At 40.9% G+C, this 12,550-nt stretch overlaps 1 non-coding gene across 1 annotated transcript; it reads right to left on the minus strand.

The window, feature by feature from the left end:
• Nucleotides 1–665: 665 nt before the first annotated feature.
• LOC140719841 (U1 spliceosomal RNA) lies at nt 666–827 on the minus strand. Its single transcript, XR_012097025.1, has one exon. It is a non-coding gene; the product is annotated as a U1 spliceosomal RNA (small nuclear RNA).
• Between the last annotated feature and the right edge of the window lie 11,723 nt (nt 828–12,550).

Genomic DNA, 12,550 nt, shown 5'->3' on the forward strand with positions numbered 1-12,550 from the left:
TCACCCTCGACCTTACCACCATGGGTGACCCTACCAGGAGCATAGCTCCAGATGGCATCACTCTTAGGATCTCAGGACCACACAAGCTTCTCCACCACGACAAGGTGACAATCCAGTACTGCGTTAATGTAAGAAATACCACAGTCATTGCTAGTTGTTAAAACTAGTAACACAGTCAAAACTAGTTGTTACTTTTGTTGTAAGAACGTACTCTGTTTACTTATTTTTTCACTGATTGACATACAGTGCAGAGTAGGCCTTTCCAGTCCTTCGAGTTGTGCCACGCATCAATCTCCCAATTTAATCTGAGCCCAATCACGGGACAGCCTCTATGGAAAAGTGTACATGATACTGTTCAGGGTCTCGAACTGAAACATTGACTGTACTCTTTTCTATAGATGCTGCCTGGCCAACACTAGGACGCCCTCCATTTTCTCTGTCTCCCTCTGTGCTACAAACTGGACCATACGTTTACCCAGAGTCACTCGGCTGTCAGTCCACTGATGGTGCTAGTCATGTATAACTTCTGGTGCAAGACCACATCTCCCTTTCCATTGTAACTCGGAGACCCTATTTCAAAGGTGGAAGTCCATTTACCATAAACATCTGAAATTGCAGCTCTCCCAAATTCCCTCCCTGGCATGAGCATTTTTTTATTTTTTTTTTTGGAGAGCGCGAACGCAGTCCCCCACTACCACAAATTTTGCAGTCGAGTATCCCGCATTTGGGGACATCGCAGGCGTCAGCACACCCAAAGTGCAATGGGATAGCCTCGTCCTGGGAGAACCACCTTCATGATCACGGTCTCTCCCCTGCCAGGTAAGTATTCATTTTTTTTTTCTCTCTTTTTCTCCTTTTCCTCTCTGATATCTGTATCCATTGTCTGGTATAAATTATTTAAAATGTTGCAAACTTATAATTCTGAATTACAATTCAGGTAACCAGCTTACATTGTTAAACAAAGGCTTTCCTTTAGTTCGGTAGAACTTCAGCAAGGAAGCCAATTTTAATGAAATTATCTTTTCATAATAGGTTAAGGCTTTAGATGAAAGTACAGACTTTGAAAACATTACAGTATCTGCTTTCTCTCCAACTGAAGCAGATTGAACATTGACAAGACATGCCATTCATTTTGCTAACATTTCAGAGGCGGAACTCAAGAAACTGGGATGATTGAACACACGAGATGGGCCAGTGTTGTAAATTTCATAATCAATTCAGAATCAAAAACTTGAGAGTCAGAGAAGAAAAATGTGGTGAAATCACCTCTCTTTCCTTCTCTGTCACACACACACACACACACACACACACACACACACACACACACACACACACACACACACACACACACACACACACACACACACACACACACACACACACACACACACACACACACACACACACACACACACGTCCAGAGCATGTTGGGATATTAAACTTATTAATGATTAATGTCTGGATTAAATATCAACTAAATTAAAATATCAAATTCAAAAAATTAAATATAATGCAATATATATTTGGATTACTTGGCTCCCAACTATCTCCTCCCCAAGATACCCAAAAGGCATTTCTCCTAAACTTTCAAGTTCGCAAAATTTTGTTTAACTAAAGCTTTTCCAAGAGAAATTCCATGTTTGCTGGTCACACTGTGACCTCTTCTAAATTACAGAGGCCATTTCATGGAAATCCCCTTTCATTTCATCGTTTCTTAAGCTTGTAGAAGGCCTTTCAGTTTAACTTTCGGGCCTGGTTTTACTCAGCGCCTCTGTCTTTGGTCTCCTTTATTGTCCCAATGGAGCCCAAAGTAAGCTTGAGGAAATGGAGCCTGTCATCTTTTGCACAGATACATCTGAACTCCCTGGACTCAACAGTTAATTCAATGATTCAATAATTCTGAAGATGCATAGCTCGGGTGGTTGATGGTTAGATAGAATTGTTCTCTGACCTCAGCAATTTACTTGCAAACATTTCATTGCCATGAGTGAAGACATCATCAGTGTGCTGACGATGTCTCCTCAGGCGGTAATCAAACGTTTGCAAGTAAATTGCTGTGGTCAGAGCACAACTCAGTCTAACCAATGAATTGAATACTGTCAGATAATTAGCACACTCAGGAACTTTTTTTTCCTGATTTCTATAATTTACCAGATGGATAATTTCAAAAACGCGGTGAATAATGCCGTCGAAATCCAAGCTGTTGTGCCTCCAGATAACCCTATAGCTTCCTTAAGAGTAGGCTACAGCATTTTTTCCTCCAATGAGTGCAATGGAACTGTGGTTAACAATTTCATTCAGGGGGTTTTCAAGCATCATTGGCCCCTGCATAGTGTTAAGGGATATTATTAAAATCTTTCCAAAAGCCAAATAATTTGCATGCATTGTCATATACATCATGCTGGTGAACATTTGAAGACATTCAAATAGATGAGTCAGACGCAATCCACTTCGCAAGTATTTGCTGACTCTTGTTCAAGCATTCAGTCTCTGAGGAGGAAATCCAAGCACATTCCCACAACCGATATTACACTGACAGATCTGTAATTGCCTGGTTTCTCCCTGCTTCAAATCATAGTAGTTGGAATTTCTTGATGTAAAAGATTAATTCTTTAATCTAGAAAGCTTTGGGATACCACATATCAAGGCTCTACAATTAAAGTAAAATACCATTAATCTGGCCCACCTGGAACATAATTGCTGAATAATTGCCAGATTTTCCGGTCTATTGGATGTTATTATTTCCCCAACGTGCCTTTAATGAATGGAAACACAAGAGATGGCAGACGCTGGAATCTGGAGCAAAAAAAAATTGGTGGAAGAGCTCAGCAGGTACGCTATATCTGTGGAGGGAAATGGACAGTTGATGTTTCAGATTAAGACCCATTTTCTTAAATGCTATTGAATAAGCTGATTCTTACATACTACACAGCAGTATAATGTTTTCTCCAGTGAACCCAGTGGGTTTTATGGGAACTGGGGAATTTCAAGGAAGGCTAGGAAACATGATCCAATTAAATTCCAAAGGGGTGGGATTCCCTGTCTTCCATGACTCAGCTCCTCCATGGAATATTTCCCATTTAATTTTCTTTCTCTGTGAATTCAAATTTCTCCATAACCCTGCTCTGATATGCATCACTGTAACCTAAATGTCCCAGTTGCCGATTTTGGACCACAGATTCTGTTTAAATCCATTCTGCGTGTCAATCCTCAGATGCCTAGGCCCCAGGAGCAGGATTCCTTCTCAAAACCTTATTGATTCTTTTTTTTACTTTTTAAGTTGCCTGTTGAAACCTACCTCTTTGATGAGTTTTGGGTTGCTTGTGTCAATGTTTTGGTGGCAGGGTGGAGATACCTCTACTGATATATCTGTCTATGGCCTCGTCTCCTGCCGCAATGAGGCCACACTCAATATGGAGGAGCAACACCTTATATTCTGTCTGGGTAGCCTTCAACTTGATGGCATGAGCATCCATTTCTCAGGTTTCCAGTAATGCCCCCCTCCCTCAGACCTTATCTCTTTACCTACCCACCACCTTCCTCTGGTCCTCCTCTCCCTTCCCTTTCTTCCATGGCCTTCTGTCCTCTCACGTCAGATTCCACCTTCTCCAGCCCTTTATCTCTTTCACCAATCGACTTCCCAACTCTTTACTTCACTTTTTATGCTCTTTTCTCTTGAAAGGTTCATTAAGCACCTACTATCCAAATTCACTCGGCAGGGTATTCGATCTTCTAAAGCTTTGGACAAATACCTGTATGGCTGGCAAAGTATAAGGCTAAATGAGAGTGCCCGCTCTCAAATAGAGAGTCAGATGTTTTTATTGCTCTTAAGAGTGAAAACTGATAATGTGCTGACAGTCCTGGAATTATTTCATCTCCACCAGCATCAGTGGTTTTATTGAACTTTGAACATGAGAGAGAGGGGGCGAATGATAGGGAGTAGGGTAATTATTTTTCATGGTATCTCTCCGTGCCACCTTTTCCTGCTAATTTCTTTAACCATCTATCATCTTTTTGTTTCAAATGTACTTAGTGACTGAGTCTCCACAGCTCTCTTATATTCAACGATACCATGAGAATTCAAAGATTCAAAGTACGTTATCAAAGTATGTGTGCGGTATAGAACCCTGAGATTCGTCTTCCCACGGACAGCCACGCAACAAAGTAACACTGAAACCTGTCTAAAGAGAAGCGTCAACCACCCCGCCCCCCCCCACCACCCCAGCAGCAAGCAAAAAAAACAAATTTTGCAAATGGCAAGAAAAAGAGCGAAAAACACAGAATGTAAAACACAAAATTGAAAGAGTCCATGAATATTCAGTGCAGCTCAGTTCATTTTCATCCACCTCTGTGTGATTCATTTTCTGCAGACCACCCCAATCTAAATCACACAAAATGGCAACAAAAAATAGGAGCAACCAAGAAACTGGAAACACATCATAATGTGAACTACGGAATCATTGCGCAAACTACGTCAATTAACCTTGCCCAAGACCCATGGACTCCGGCACCATTCTCTGTCATTTATTATCAAAGTATGTTTGCAATATGCAACCCTGAGATTTGTCTTCCCCCAGACAGCCGCAAAACCAAAAAAACCCTGGACCAATTCAAAGAAAAGCGTTAACACCCCCACCCAACCAACATGCAAAAAACCGGGAGCATCAGGTGACAGGGAGAGTGAAACCTTTCTCACCCAAGTTTGAAACTATAGTAAATAAACTAAGGAAGTTTTCAGTGTGGCTATACCAACTTCTAAACATTTTTCAACTACTTTAAACCTGCGTTCTGTACTCAGCTCTGAAATTAGTCAGATGGCGTGATCTCCTTGCGATTCAAAGGGAAAAATGATCAAGCTACAAATTCATTGAAGGTTTAGCCTTGAATAATTTGTGTTATTTCCTGCCCTTAACGGCTTGTCTGCTTTCAAAATTAATGACATCCTCCAAGGATGTTCAAAACACTTACAAAAACAGCTAAACACCTGGTATGAGATCGAACTGTTGCCTCGTGCCAGTAAAGCAAAGGGCAAAGTTGCACTGAATTCTGCAGTTTGAGTCTTGCTCACTAATTTGAATAGGCTACTTAAAGACTGGAAGTTGTGAACAAAGGGGAAGTTGTGTTGGTGTTAGAAAAGTGGGTGAACTTCTCTCCAAGGCAATGTCTCAACAAACAATTGAATGGAATGGTATTGACTTTACTCACATCCCTTAACTTTTTTTAAATTTTTATCGAACACAAACAAAAACAGAAACACTGACCATATGCTAACAAAGCCAGGGAATCACACATAAGCAGCAATAATTATATAACTATTAACTTTAAATATGCAAATAAACAAGAAAATCCACTCTGAATACTGTTGGACAGAAGGAACTATATCTGAAAGGAGTCACAAAAAAGAAACATTTACAGGCATAACCCGAAACGTTGACAGATTTGTGCAATGTGCAATTGATAGTGACTCATAATAAATAGTATATACAACAATATAACATAGAAATACAGTTGTGTCAGCATGAATTAATCTGTTTGATGGCCTGGTGGAAGAAGCTGTTCTGGAGCCTGTTGGTCCTGGCTTTTATGCTGCGGTACCGTTTCCCGGACAGTAGCAGCTGGAACAGTTTGTGGCTGGGGTGACTCAGTCCCCAGTGAGCCTTCGGGCCCTGTTGACACACTTGTCTTTTTACACCACCCTTTGCTTCTCCAGCAGGTACCCCAAGGAAGGGATTGCATGTGAGGAACATGCTGCTGTAAACAGATAAAAGAGAGCTCAAATATTTCTATCTAAGTTAGTCTGGCTTAAAATGAAAATTTTAGTTGGGAATAAGATTCAGGGAATGGTAAGTACGATTCTTAGTTGCACCCACATTCCCTGCAGACCCATTCAAAATTGGCACTAACTTAAAGCTGGAGAGGTCCCTTGTAAAGCTGTAAGATGTCATGTAAAATTCTGTGCACAAGGTATCCTTTGCAGACACCTTGCATGATAAGAATGCAGGATTCTTCCCCACACCTCCTGGAGTTGGAGGAGGCAGCTGAGAGTTAACAGGCATATACAAACAGAAGATGCTGTGACTTTTCAGTGGGTCAGGCTGCAGAGGGTAAAAAAGAGTTAATACTTCATACCAAAGATCTTTCGAAAGAACAGACGAAAACCCTGTCTCAGAGGTTAATATTTCATGTCAGTGAATATAAATTCTGTCTTTCCTCCTACTGATGCTGTGTAAACAGCCTAACAAATGTGGATCATTTTGGTACAGGGTATCTCGCAAAGACCTGGTTACATAAAATTTTCAATTGCCCTGTTGTCAAAATATACTTCACTTAGAAAGCTTACAAACATAGCCCAGCATGTTGGTCTGTCACTTTTCACAGGGCACTCCATCTACAAACAAGATCAGGATCGGAATCAGAATCAGGTTTAATATCACCCGCATACGTTGAGAAATTTGTTAACTGGCAGCAGTACAATGAAATACATGATAAATTACTTTCCAGAAAAATACCGAATTACAGTAAGTACACATGTATAGCTATTAAATAGTTAAGTTAAAATAAATAGTGCAAAAACCAGAAATAAAAAGTCGTGAGGTAGTGTTCACGGGTTCATTGTCAGCTTAAGAATCGGATGGCAGAGGGGAAGAAGCTGTTCCTGAGTCACTGGGTGTGTGCCTTCAGGCCTCTGTATCTCCTTTCCCTCATGTTATACCACTATGACGTCTAGTTCTCCCTTGCGTGCAATTCTGACGATGAATTCTTGATCTGAAATGTGAACTCCATTCCTCTATCCATGGATGCTGCTTGGCCCTTGGTCTGTTTCCATTATTTTCTGGTTTTCTTTTAGACTTCTGCAGTGGTGCTTACGCTTACAACTCTTTTCAGGCTTTCCTGCAAACTCGGATTCTTAAAAGTGATGAATGGTGCTTCGCATCATTATCATAATTATGTGCCATGTCGTTTGGCGCAGGTGATCATGCGAAATTGCTCTTGGCAAATTTTTGTACTGAAAGACACAAACACATAAAAATGTCACTAATCTTTAAACTTTCCTCTCCTTCAAAGGTTCCAGATTTTAAGCCTGATACATTATGTTCACAATTTCCAAATCAGAATCAAAATCAGGTTTATTCTCATGATGTGTGTGGTGAGTTTTGTTGATTTGCAGCAGCAGTACAGTGTAATGTATCAAAATGACTGTAGGTTACAGTAAGAAATATCATCGTCATCATCATTATGTGCCTTGTTGTATGATCTAAGTGATCATGGTCATGGCCATGTTCTTGGCAAATTTTTCTACAGAAGTGGTTTGCCATTGCCTTCTTCTGGGCAGTGGTCTTTACAAGGTGGGTGACCCCAGCCATTATCAATACCCTTCAGAGATTGTCTGCCTGGCGTCAGTGGTCGTATAACCAGGACTTGTGATATGCACCGGCTGCTCGTACGACCATCAACCACCTGCTCCCATGGCTTCACGTGACCCTGATTGGGGGTAAGGGGGGGGAGGGGCTCAGCAGATGCTACATGTTGCCCAAGGATGACTAGTGGACTAGCGGAGTGATGGAGTGCATTACACTCCTTGAGGTAGAGACGTATTTTCACTCTGCCACCCAATAGAGCTGCTCAACACTGAATCTCCAGCTGTGCCCGAAAGATATGACAGGGAGGGATTTTCCTCCAACCAGGCTTGTTTGAACATTCAGCTGATGATTCATTTTGCCAAATGGCAACCCCAATAGACTAGTGATAAATGTTGTTATTCTTAACTACTTTCCCATTAAGAGCAAGCAATGAAGCTAAGCTAAGGCCATCTTCTTTGGTTCACGATCAGGGTCGATAGCTAAAGTTGCTGTGAATAGGGGATGGGGCAGGGGGGAAACAAGGATGTGATTCAGACATGGTAAAAACCATTAGAAATACAGAGATGGGGGGTAATGACTCAATTGTGGAAAAGCATTTGGTTATCAGATGAAAGGAGCTCACCTATTGCTGTAGATGGCATAGGTTGGCATGTAGCCAGATTCTGCACTGCAGTCATCATCCAAGCCTCCTGCAGAACCCATTCTTTTTGAAAAAATTTACATGTCCAAGTAATTCCCCTTGTTCAATTTAGGTTGGCAGATTGAATTATGAGGGAGATCTCTCAATTAACCTTGGCGTATTCAACACTTGATCAGATTGAAAAATTGAGTCCACGAGGCACAAGCATATGTGCATGAATTAATGAGACTCTTAGAAGTAAGCTTACTTCTTTGAAAAGATGAGAACCTGTGTCAGTTCTAGATCAGAAAGTGCAATATCAAGGTATCGCAATGGAAAATAAAAATAACTAATGGAAATATCTGTGAGATGGAGACGTAAAAGACTGCAGATGCTAGAACCCGGAGCATCAAACAAGATGACGAGAGACCTCACCGAGTCCCTCTAGCATTTTGCTTATGAGATATTGTGGTTATTGGTGACCCCATGACCTAAAGTAGCCATTTTTTCCTGCCATCCACTACACCACCATTGTCCCCCAACTCACTACTATCTAACCTACGAATTATCCAACAGCATTTCCCAAACCTATAGCCCCCTACCACGAAGACAGACAAGAAAGACACCAAGTAGGTGCATGGGACAACTACCATCTCTAACTTTCTGCCTCAATCACACACCTTCCTGAATTGGAAACACACAGCTGTCATTGTTCTAAATCTTGGAGCTTCTTATAAGAGAACATTGTGGGAAGAGTTTCACTAGATAGACTACACTGACTCAAGCAGCTGGCATGCCATCTGCTCCTCATGGAAAGCTACTGATGGACTTGTTAGAAACTCACAGATGCCAAAAGGATGAATGAACAAGAGACATGTTTTCACTTTACTTCTGTGTTTCATTTATCCTGCAGGATGACCTATATACAATGTCTTCCAATAGTCTCCAAAAGACATAACAACACATATGGAATATTTTCATACATGGTGTGGTATCATCTTTGTACTTCTGCTCAACTTAATTGAAACTGGGAGCTGATTGTGTGAGGGATGTGGGAAGAGTGGTGGATAAAGGGACCAGTTCAAATATTTTGTGGTGAATTGACAACGTTATTTGGCTAGCAATGGTGCTTTTGTGTTGTCATTCTCCTGTGATGGATTTGTTGATTCCAAAACCCAGGCTAAGTGCTACTGTTGCTTTCCAAGTCACTGTTATTGTCCATTGGCTCACTGAGAGGATCTTGCGACTTACTGGGAAATGGGAGGATTTAAATAATCTGCAGCTGTTTGCTAAAATCATTACCTCAGTAGATAGAATAATCCTAACCCAAGAGGTAGGATGGAATTTATGAAATCTGATTACAGATAAGTAGCAAATCAAAGGTAATTTTTTATCTTGAATTTTAGTTGTTGACACCCCCTTCATTTTTGTGCAGCTAGGTAAATGACGTGAAGGTTATACATTCAAAATATGGAAAGTACATCTGTGGAATTCAAAGCTGTTTGTTCTTGAAATCCTTCCACAATTTTAAATGCTTCTGTCTTTATCCAATACCAAGATGAAGGAAAAGGAAGGCTCATTCAGCAGTAATTTGTTATTGGAATACCTTTAACAGAAAATAATTTAGGTGAGTGCGTGGATGGAAAAGTGAGGCAGGAGGGAGGGATTCAGATACTTTGGTAAAATGGAAAAGTGGCATGAGAACTGGGAGATTAATCAGCGCTTTTGGAATGAGGGGGGACCAGAAAATGGCAGTGCAGAGAAGAAATGAGAGGAGAGGGAAAAGGTTAAAAGTAGTTGCAGTATCTGAAATTTCCTAATGTGTGCTGGATCAACTCACACAAAATGCTGGAGGTCAGACAATATCCAGGGGGGGAAATGAACAGTCGACGCTTGAGGGTGCAACCCTTCATCAGAGCAATATGCTTCAGACCAGGATGGATGAAAAGAATAAATTAACTAAGGAAGTATTTAATAGTATGCATGCCATTGCCCTTTCCTTATTGATAAGGAAGGTGAGTTTGGTGAGAAAGTATTAGTGTCAATTTTACCTGGTACTTGACTTGGACCATCTGTTCACTTATCAACAACATTCTCCCACATCCCTCCTACAACCAATTTCCTATCTCACTTCAGTTGAACAGATAACGCGAACAAGTGATATTTTCCATTAGACTGATGGATCACAGGTACCTGCAAGATGCCTCATATGATATATGAAAAGAAAACTGTCAACATTTTGGGCTGAAACCTTTCAGCAGGGTTTCGGCCTGAAACATTGACTGTACTCGGATTTCCAGCATCAGCAGACTTTCTCTTGCTCGTCATAGTATTTTGATTTTGATTGAATAAATGAACAATGCCATTATATTTGTCCCTACACAAGGAAGTATCAGTCATGAAATCACAGGTCAGTCAGCTTATCATGAAAGGTGCTAAGGTTTAGGATGGTGGTTAGTTTAATGTTGAAGTGTTCGCTGAGCTTGGCGATTGGTTTGCAGAAGTTTCACCAGCAGTCGAAGTGACATCTTCGGTGTGCAGTCATTGGGATTTCTCTCTGGGAGTGCTTGCGTTTATATCGGCAAGCGAACAGGGGTCTGTATAAATGCAAGAGCTTGCAGAGAGAAACACCAACAACTGCGCACTGAAGGTGTCACTTGACTGGTGATGAAACGTCTGCACGTTAATTAGGAAGCTCGGTGAACACTGCAATATCGACATTAGAGAAATATCAGGACTGGGTCAACTTTCAGTGAAAAATGCATGGCTGAGACCCAGGCTAGACAGTTTCTAACTGTGGTCTACAATCATTTCTATATTTTTGGCATATATGATCTCTCTTCCACTTCCACACTAATAAAAAAAATCCTGTAATCAGCAAAATTGCTGTCTACCCCCACGGAACCCAGGAGGAGTCAAACAAAAACAGTTAGCTCTGTTCAAATCAGGCTCTGCTATTCAATTTTTAATATAAAAAGGTGAAGTTTGGTGTCAAGTCCGATTATTATTGTCATTCAACATCCGTGAAAAATAAAATTAGCTTCTCCTCATCAAGGCCACATATCACAAACTGTTTGTAATGTCCATTTTTGGATAACTAAAAATAACATGAAGCAATGATATTATTATAATCTGACGTTAAATTGTTAGCCACTCCTACAGAAATGTACCAGTAAGAGTACAAACAAAAGCCATTGATGGCACCAAGATGCCAAGAGCAAATGCATATTTATGCAAATGCCTCACCAATGTGCATCCATCTGTACTAAGAGAGGGAATGGGCAGGTCTCCAGGGACAGGAAGGAATGGGCAGAGAAAGAGTAATAAGGATTCTAGAGAGGCTTTCTTCCTCATTAGTTCTTTCAACCTCCAAGGGGACCACAACCTTGTCATTGGGTTTGGAGGCTCGTGTGCCTCAATAACCCAGAGAGCTATGTTGGATGGAGTTAGGGCTTTATGACTTGGTTCTTGGTAGTGTCACCCATGCTAAACAGGTCAAAGGGTAGAGGCCAAACCAAGAGTGGTCCACCGGTCCTCCAGGTTCGGGGGTTCAGCTCAGGGCTAACAACTCTGACTGGTCACATAAAACGTTTACAGAAACAACAATGAAGAATCCTTCTGCACCTGTGTGCGAAATAAGGACCCCGAACCCTGAAAATGGCCAAGGACAGACAGAGACAGAGGACCTTCATTGCTGTCCTAAATGCTAGCAGTGAAACAGGCAGTCAGGTAAGTAAGTACATTCAAAATGAAAACATAAAATATAGAAACATAGAAAATAGGTGCAGGAGTAGGCCATTCGGCTCTTCAAGCCTGCACCACCATTCAATATGATCATGGCTGATCATCCAACTCAAAACCCTGTACCTGCTTTCTCTCCATACCCCCTGATCCCTTTAGCCACAAGGGCCATATCTAACTTCCTCTTAAATATAGCCAATGAACTGGCCTCAACTGTTTCCTGTGGCAGAGAATTCCACAGATTCACCACTCTCTGTGTGAAGAAGTTTTTCCTCATCTCGGTCCTAAAAGGCTTCCCCTTTACCCTTAAACCGTGACCCCTCATTCTGGACTTCCCCTACATTGGAAACAATCTTCCTGCATCTAGCCTGTCCAATCCCTTTAGAATTTTATACTTTTCAATAAGATCCCCCCTCAATCTTCTAAATTCCACTGAGTTACTTTCTACTTCTAAATGTGTCATAGAAAATAAGGTCCCCAGATACAAATCATCTAAGGGAAGGACTTCACTCATAAAATGTTTTGCATTTATCTAATCCAATTTCTGTGGAACTTCTCAGAAAATAAAGTATTACTCAAGATGTATTTATTGCTATAATGTAGAAACTCCAAATTAACTAATATTCAATAAGCAAAGCCACATCAGAGTTTGGGGGTCTGGACATTGGCCTTTTGATATATGCATGTTACTTATGATTCTGAAATCTGGTTCCTTCTATGTAAGTCAATGTTATTTTTTGTATTTTTTGCATGCAACAGAGGACAAATTTATACCATCAATTCTTCCTAAACAGCACACACATTGCAATTGGACTTCTGTGGATATTTA

Source organism: Hemitrygon akajei, chromosome 32 (genome assembly GCF_048418815.1).
Source record: "Hemitrygon akajei chromosome 32, sHemAka1.3, whole genome shotgun sequence".
Classification (NCBI taxonomy): Eukaryota; Metazoa; Chordata; class Chondrichthyes; order Myliobatiformes; family Dasyatidae; genus Hemitrygon; species Hemitrygon akajei.